The sequence below is a fragment of the Coffea arabica genome, chromosome 2e (assembly GCF_036785885.1).
Source record: "Coffea arabica cultivar ET-39 chromosome 2e, Coffea Arabica ET-39 HiFi, whole genome shotgun sequence".
Lineage (NCBI taxonomy): Eukaryota > Viridiplantae > Streptophyta > Magnoliopsida > Gentianales > Rubiaceae > Coffea > Coffea arabica.
In genome coordinates this window covers 51,508,293-51,516,065 of record NC_092313.1, presented here as the reverse complement: position 1 = coordinate 51,516,065, position 7,773 = coordinate 51,508,293, and positions in this window count along the sequence as shown.

Here is a 7,773-nt window from a genome sequence, read left to right as displayed (position 1 = left end):
ATTTAAAACCAAGAAACCCTCCCTCACCTCTCTCATTTGGCCGACCAAAGGAAAAGAAAAGGGAAGAAAGAAAGAAACTTCATCTTCTAGCTCCAAGTTTGCTTGCTTTTCACCATCCAACTCACAATTCCTTGGGTTTTTGCTCCAACTAGAAGAAAGGTGAAAGTTTGAGGTGTTGCTTGGTGATATTTTTGTGGAAAATCTGGTCTTCATCTAGGATTTAAAGGGTAATCACTTCATTTCCTTTAATCTTTCCATTTATACAAAGATTGATGGTTAGTTCTCATGGGTTTGAAACCCTAATGAAGTTTATAGGCTAGCAGACTTGAGGAAACATTTATCTTGTTTTAAATCCTAAGCTAGATGTCTTGAGGAGGCCTTTAGGTAGCTGACTTGAGGCTATATTGCTTGATTGTGGTTGTTTATGTGATTTATAGCTCGATTATGGTTTGATAGTGGAGAGGAAGTGGAAGAAACTGTGAGGAAGAGAGCTAGCCGAAATTCTATTTTGACGTCCTGCTTTAAATTCAAAATTTGGATGATTATATAGCTGCTAAATTGATTGATATATGTTGTATTATGTGTGTAGAATGTGCCTTTCGAAAATTATTTCAAATGGTTACCTAAAACTTGAGTTTTGGAAAAGTTCGAAATCTGGAAAATGGTTACTAGGGTAGCTGGACAGGGGTACTTTGTTTGAACATAACTCTTTGTACAAAAGTCAAAATTGAGTTCTGTTTACTGAATTCCAAATTAGACATTCAGAGCTTTCCAACGGTGTAAGAATCCCCTGCTAGTTCATTTTGAGTAAACCGTAGGGAATCGGCAAAGTGGACTGTCGTGCTTTGCCTGTCTGTCCAAGAGAAACTGGGAAGCTGCACCGTGTGGCTCGATTTTGTCCCACTCGTGAAAACGATGACTTCTGATGAAATGTAGCATTTTGAACCTAGTGTTTAACGCCATAAACAATTCTCAATTTGGACTTGCGTAGAGTTAGATATGGTCTGATTTTAAAACTGCGTCAAAGCTGGAAACTGGAAATTGGAAATTTTCTGAACAGGTTGCGAAAATCAGCCAACTTTAAACTGTTATATCTTGTTGCTCAAAACTCTGACTTTAGTTCTGCAGTTGTGTTTGAAACTTGGTTTGGAACTCTTATTGTGTGATAAATTTCAGAGGCTGATTCACTTTCTGTGAATTTTGCCGAATTTTCAAACACTGCAGAAAAACCAAGACTGGTTCTGTCTTGTCTTCATGAAACAGCAACTTTGAACTGAAATTTGAATGCTTTCTGGCTGAAATCTTGAAAAAATGTCTTCTGGGAAGTTTTAGTACTTTTATTCTTGTTTCCAACGGTATAATTTTTTTCATTTTTGGACGTATCAAACTCAAGATCTAATTTTCCAAGTTTTGTAGCGCAAAGCTGAAAATTTCCGATTTCGTAGGAAATGAGCTTTTAAGAACTTTTCACTTTCTTTCGATATTGATAGTCCGTTTTAAACCTGATTTTATGGAGGATACAAGTTTCCCTTGTGACTTTAAATCCTCACTTTTAAATCTCGATTTTCGATGGATTGAAACTTTTCTATGACATTGTCTTAAATTTCAAGCGAGTGTACTTTTTTCCTTGAATGATAAGTGGTTGTAAGTATATGTGAGTGATGGTTGATCACTATTTCTTCTGGTGCCCAAAGGATTTCGAAGGGGGATCTCGGAGCGGACCACTAAAGACTTTATTTACTCACTTGTTTTGAATTGGTGAGTATCAAGTGCATGAATTGTTGCTAAATACTTGAATTGTTCCTTGTTAATTGAGTATTTTAGAATTGTCGAGATGAATGTGTACTTTATCGCACTCGTTCTCTTTTAGATGAGTTTCTAATTGAATTGTGTGAAGTGAATTGCTAAGTGAATTGAGTGAATTGTTGCAATTGTAATCATACATCTGGGGACGCCCAAAACTCATTGGCTAACCTTGTGATTCGAGTCGGCATGGATTTGGTCGAGAAGCTTGGTGAACTAAGAGAAAATCATAAAGCTTGATCTTTTGAGATCTCGCTTTGCATACTCGAGTAGTATTGCCTTTTATAGTTGAAGTGCGGGTCCGGAACTGGGGGTGTAATGGAGAACGGAATTTTGAAATAAGTGAAGTTTTACGGACTTAATACCTACCCGGTTGACGGAGTATCATCACATGGAGGTATTGGATCGAGCCTTGGCAAAGCAAGAGGAATCTAACTCTTGAGAGCTCCCGTATCCTTATTGATTGTGTTTTATTATTAATTATGAAATTCCTGAACTTTCTAGTTTTATTTCCTATATAAGTGTTATTGTTACTTGAACTATGTGTTTGCATATTTTTTTTTCTTGGCCTCACTGAGCGTTAGCTCACCCCATTAGTTTGTTTTCCTTAACAAGATTTCGGAATGGAAAGGTTTTTGGGAGAAGCCGACTTGATTACCTTTTGAGTAGAATTTTGAATGTAATTGATTAGTCGACTTATGGTGGTTGTATTATTGGGAGATTTGATGTATACTTTTGGAACTTGAGATGTAAGATTTGAATATGAATTTAAGGAAGCAACTTTTCCTTATTTCGACTTTTATTATTGGTTGTTTATCTTTAAGTTTGAATTAGACTTGTATCGAGTCCTGACGAGAGTTAGGCAGGCGTCTCGCTGATACCCTTGGGTTCGCCCTAGGGAGAAGTGGGGGTGTCACAGTTGGTATCATAGCGCTAGGTTTAGAAGTCTATTTGGGAGATGTATTAGGGGCTTTACTCTTGAGAATAGAAATGAGATAACTTAGTTATGCCCTAAATTGATGTTTGAGCGAATTAGTGATTTTAAGTTTCTAATCTGGAGTTTGAGGTTGTTTTGTAGGAATGAAAAATGGAAATGGAGGTCATGCTGCTAACGGCAATGGAGAGGCTAATGGTCATGTGAAGTCTCTTAGACCCATCCGCTATCGAGTGCTGGGTGGAGGACCCCGCGTCCGATACTCACCTTCCAATAGATTCCCTCGTTGTCCTTGTAGGAAGACGTATACCTACCATAATGATCTTGTGCTATCCATTGATAATGAGCGCCGGCAGTTGGTGGCTACTAATAGGGCATTACTTCAGGAGATCGAGGAGCTGAACGCTATGGTGGATACCCAGGGTGCTAGGATCATAGAGTTCGAGGGAACGGTGGTAGATGAGCGGACTAGGGCTGGGGCCACTACTGTCGAGTTTCAGAGGACTAGGGCTCGACTGACTAGGGTAGTCGAGGAGATCCAGGATCGGGCCGTCGGGATTCTAACTGACACCACCATATTGATAGAGGAGGTGATAGAAGCCGTCGATAGCCCGGCTCATGAGGGCACTCCTGAGGAGGAGCCTTTCGAGGAGGACCGAAAGGAGAAGGTCCAGGCTAACGGTTCAGATGCGAATTAGGTTAGGATTGCTGAACCTTTTGATTTTTGTATCTAGGATTAGTTGGGGTAATGCTTGTAAAACTCTTGACTTGTACTGCATGATTAATTGTACTTTTGTGACACCTGTGTGCTATATTTTTGTAAAGGCCCCATGACTTGCTAATTGTACGAATCTTGAAATGTTAATATATGTCAGTTATTGTTATTTTCAATGTTTTCCATGTTGACTTATATTTTTGAGTATTCTCTAGCATAATTATTTCTGTTCTTGCATCTAGACATAATTAGAATCATGGACGGTCGAAGGAGTGGTAGGGGCCGAAGGCGTGGGACTAGGCAACCCCAAACTCAAGGAGACAATCAAGGGTCGGCTACTAGACTGAGCCAAGGACAAGTAAATGAAGGGGATAACCAAGTAGTTACGGCTATCAATCGTATGACGGATATTTTAGAACGGTTAGCAGAGCAACCGGGTCCAGGACTTGTTAACCAACTCGGGGCTTAGGAGAGAGGAGAGGATAGAGTTTTGGAGAGGTTTTTGAAATTTGCTCCGCCTAAATTTATTAGGGGACCTGACCCCGAGTTAGCGAAAAACTGGTTAGAGAGAATGACTAATATATTTGCCGCCTTAGACTATACTGAGAAGAGGCGAGTGAACTTTGGCGCCTTTCAATTTGAGGGTGCAGCACGTGTTTGGTGGGACGTGATAAGGGGAAAATGGGAAAGAGTACAAACCCCTTGGACCTGAAAAAATTTATAAGAGAATTTAATGAGAAATTTCTTCCACCTTTGATTCAAGAGAAACGGGAGGATGAATTGATAAAATTGAGACAGGGAGCTTCTAGCGTGGCCGATTATGAGGGAAAATTTACTAAATTTTCTAAGTACACTTCGGAATTGGTGGCTAATGAACGGAGAGCGATAAGACGCTTTGTACAAGGACTTAATGTGGAGATTCAAGAGGGGTTAGCAGCAGCCCAAATCTCTACGTTCACGGAAGCTCTATAGAAAGCACAGAGAGTCGAAAGTGCAAGGTTGCAAGTTAGAGACTTTCATACCAAGAAAAGAGGCACTCCTAGTAACCCTTCTGGACAAACAAGTAAGAGTGCCCCACCTCCTAAAATGGGAAGAAGAGCGGGCAGATTGAGAACCGCTGGAGCACCAAGAGGAACCTTATCAAGGAGAAGCCGCACTGGGCAAGATCAAGCAAGAGGAACACCCTCTGGTGGTCAGGCAGTGGCTCCTCAAGTTAGCTGTGGCTACTGTGGCAAGTCCAATCATGCGGAGAATGATTGTTGGAGAAAATTGAGAAAGTGCTTGTACTGTGGCAGTGCCGAACACCAACTCTCAAGTTGTCCAAGTGTGCCGAAGCAGTCTAGTGCTGGAGGGAGTCTACCTAAAGTGCCGGCTAGAGTTTACGCTTTGGACCATCAACAGATTCCTGATTCCACTGAAGTAGTTGAAGGTATGATCCCTATTTTCCACCGTTTAGCTAAGATTTTAATTGATTCGGGAATGACACACTGATGCGAGACGCGGAAGCTACTTCGGATCTAGAGGAACACGATGAAGATTTGACGGAGTTGAACCCGAACTTGGACCACTCAAGAACAGATTTAACGGTAGAGGACGCCACAATCAAGTATGTGTGCTTGATTGATAAGTCAAGAACAGCCTAGGATCAACTCTAGGATGTTCAACTTAGCTTTTACAAGCTAAGGGAATTTGCCACAAGGAATGGACGAAATTCTGGAAATTTTATTCAATACTCTCAAAAAACTGAATGTAACATGCGGCTTGAGGCTATTAATAGCCGTGACTAAGACCTAATAAACTGGAAAAATAACAAGGAAAGTTCGGCCAGCCCCTTGGGCCTTCACTTGACCGAAAGCTAGCCCAACTAACTAAGGAAAGTTCGGCTCAGCGAGGGTACTTAACTGCGGCTCAGCCCACCGTTTGGAGCTTGGACACTTGCATCTTCAATTGTAAGCAGCATTTTAGTAGTCATGCAAGGATATTCCAACTCAATCCCTTCAATGCTCGGTTTCTCTTGGTTTTGGATAGCACGTACCAAGGCTTGGAGGGACTCCTTGAATCTCTTAGCTCGTGCTCGTGTCACTGTGCCTTGGGGCACCTTCACAGGGTCTACTTGTACACTTTGGGCCTCGTGCTCCACCGCATCATTCCCCTCCTCTTGAAAAGGATTTGTCCTCAAATCTAGATGGGGATGTCGACAGTGCGTTTGGAGGTCAACCACGTTGGGAACAAATGAAAGGTCACGAGCCAAGTTAAATGCCGTTTGGTCAGTTTCATGAGGCCCTCAAACAAGGACATGCGCCAAGATAGGAAAAAGCTTGTGTAAGGCTCACGAAACTTCCAGGTAGCAATCCAAAGCTCTCTAATCAACCTTCGGCCATGGATTGTCATATTGTCACGTGACATAAGTGGCAGCAATGAAGTGAAATGCACTCCATACGAATCGCATGAATTTGCACAAGTTGGGGTTGGTGAAGTAAGCTCGTGGTGACTAGCTTTTGGACATGTGAAGAAGCACGAACGTGCACCACTTGCAGCAGGAATAAGCACGAAATCGGGTTGCAAGTCTTTAGCCGTAGTTGGAAAATTGTGGACAGCGTTACAACCTATGAAAACAAAATAACCTTCAACTTGGAGCAATTCAGAAATCGGGTAAAGGACTAATGGGACATTATTAGCTAGATGGTAAGAAGGTGTAGAACGAGATTTAAATGAGAAAACTCCCTTTGACACTTCGATATTCCTTCCACCAATTGATTCAACTTGAGATTCCAGTGCTAGTCCTTGACACATAGGTAAAGAACAAGAAGTAGATTCTGGAATTTCCCTTTTAAGATGAGCTCGAATGAATCCTCCAATGGTGCGGACAGATTTGAATGGACATTGTTCCATGAATTGATACCAAAGAGATTTAGTTCCTAGAAGACCAATTCCATGGAAACTCGCAAAGTGTCCAAGTGACTTCGGGATGGAACATGCCATGATCAACTCTACTTGACTTTGTGTAACTTGAACAAAAGAAGAGGTGCTAAACAAAACACATGTTAGCCGGTTAGCAAACAAAATGGTCACACTTTCAGCCTTTGTAAACATGGCCAACTCCTCCTTTTTACTCTTCACTAAGGCCAAATTATTCTTGTCTTTTTCCACTCCATTCTTCTCGGACCATTGCTCACGCATTGTACATGAGGTTTGATTTTCATTGTCTAGCTCATGTTCATGGCTCAGTTGTAACTCATTCATATTTGGCTCTTCAATCAACGAGGGACTAGGATGAATTTTCCCTTTATTACCACCGGTTGGCACATGGTTAAGTTGCTCCAGGTGTGAATCCAGCACTTGGCTAAGTCTTTCCATCATATCATCAATCAATGCTTCAGTCCGACGTTCGAATTTATCCATTGATTCACGAAGCTTTGACTCAATTCGAAAATTCTCGAGCCCTTCGTCTTGATTGTCAAGACACTTCTTAGATGAACCTTGTTTGCTTGAAGTTGACCTTGATTTAGATGCTCTACGCAAACTGCTTTGCTCCTTCTCATACTCATCACAATCTTGTTTATACCTTTCATACACACACAAAGCACGGTGGCGTTGCATCTCCTCCCGGAGTGAATGATACCCACATTGTGAACTGGATTGCATGGGGCTAAAGTACTTGGAGGTACTTCGCTTGGGACCTCTCCTCTTGAAAGGTTCGGTCTCCATGAATTCTTGATTGTATGAGCAAGATGCAACTCTAGTGGCCATGACTATGTGACCTGCAAAACGGTTAGTAGTGCAAAGGAATTTTCCTCCCACACATGGCTTCCAATTGTAGTTTGATGTCCATGGTTTGTTCACCAACTTCACTAGACATATTTAGTCCACCTGCAAAATAAATAAACAAAAACGAGTTCCTTGCTCTCTTTTTTTTTTTTTTTTTTTAAATACGATGTATAGGTCACTCACACTCGTGTTTCACTCAAGTGTATCACTCTCTAATAATCTTACCAAGCAATTCCTTGGCTTGCTGGTTGCTCAGGTTGAACAAACTAGGCGTCACCGCAATGTACGTTCTTGACTAGTCAACAAGTGACACACAAGCTAGTAGAAATAAATGGAGGTGTATGACTGACGACCTAGACACGACTCAAGACTCAGAATATAGCTGGACAATAACTAACGACTCAAAAGAAAGTAAGACAATTAACTTGAATGCTGAAATTTTGAAAATCCTAGAAAACTCTACCCGAAACCCAATTTTCTGGAATTTGTTGAGCTGCTGGTCCGTGGTCTTTTTGGTCCGTGATCTGATTTGGACACTTGGGGTTGCCAAGAT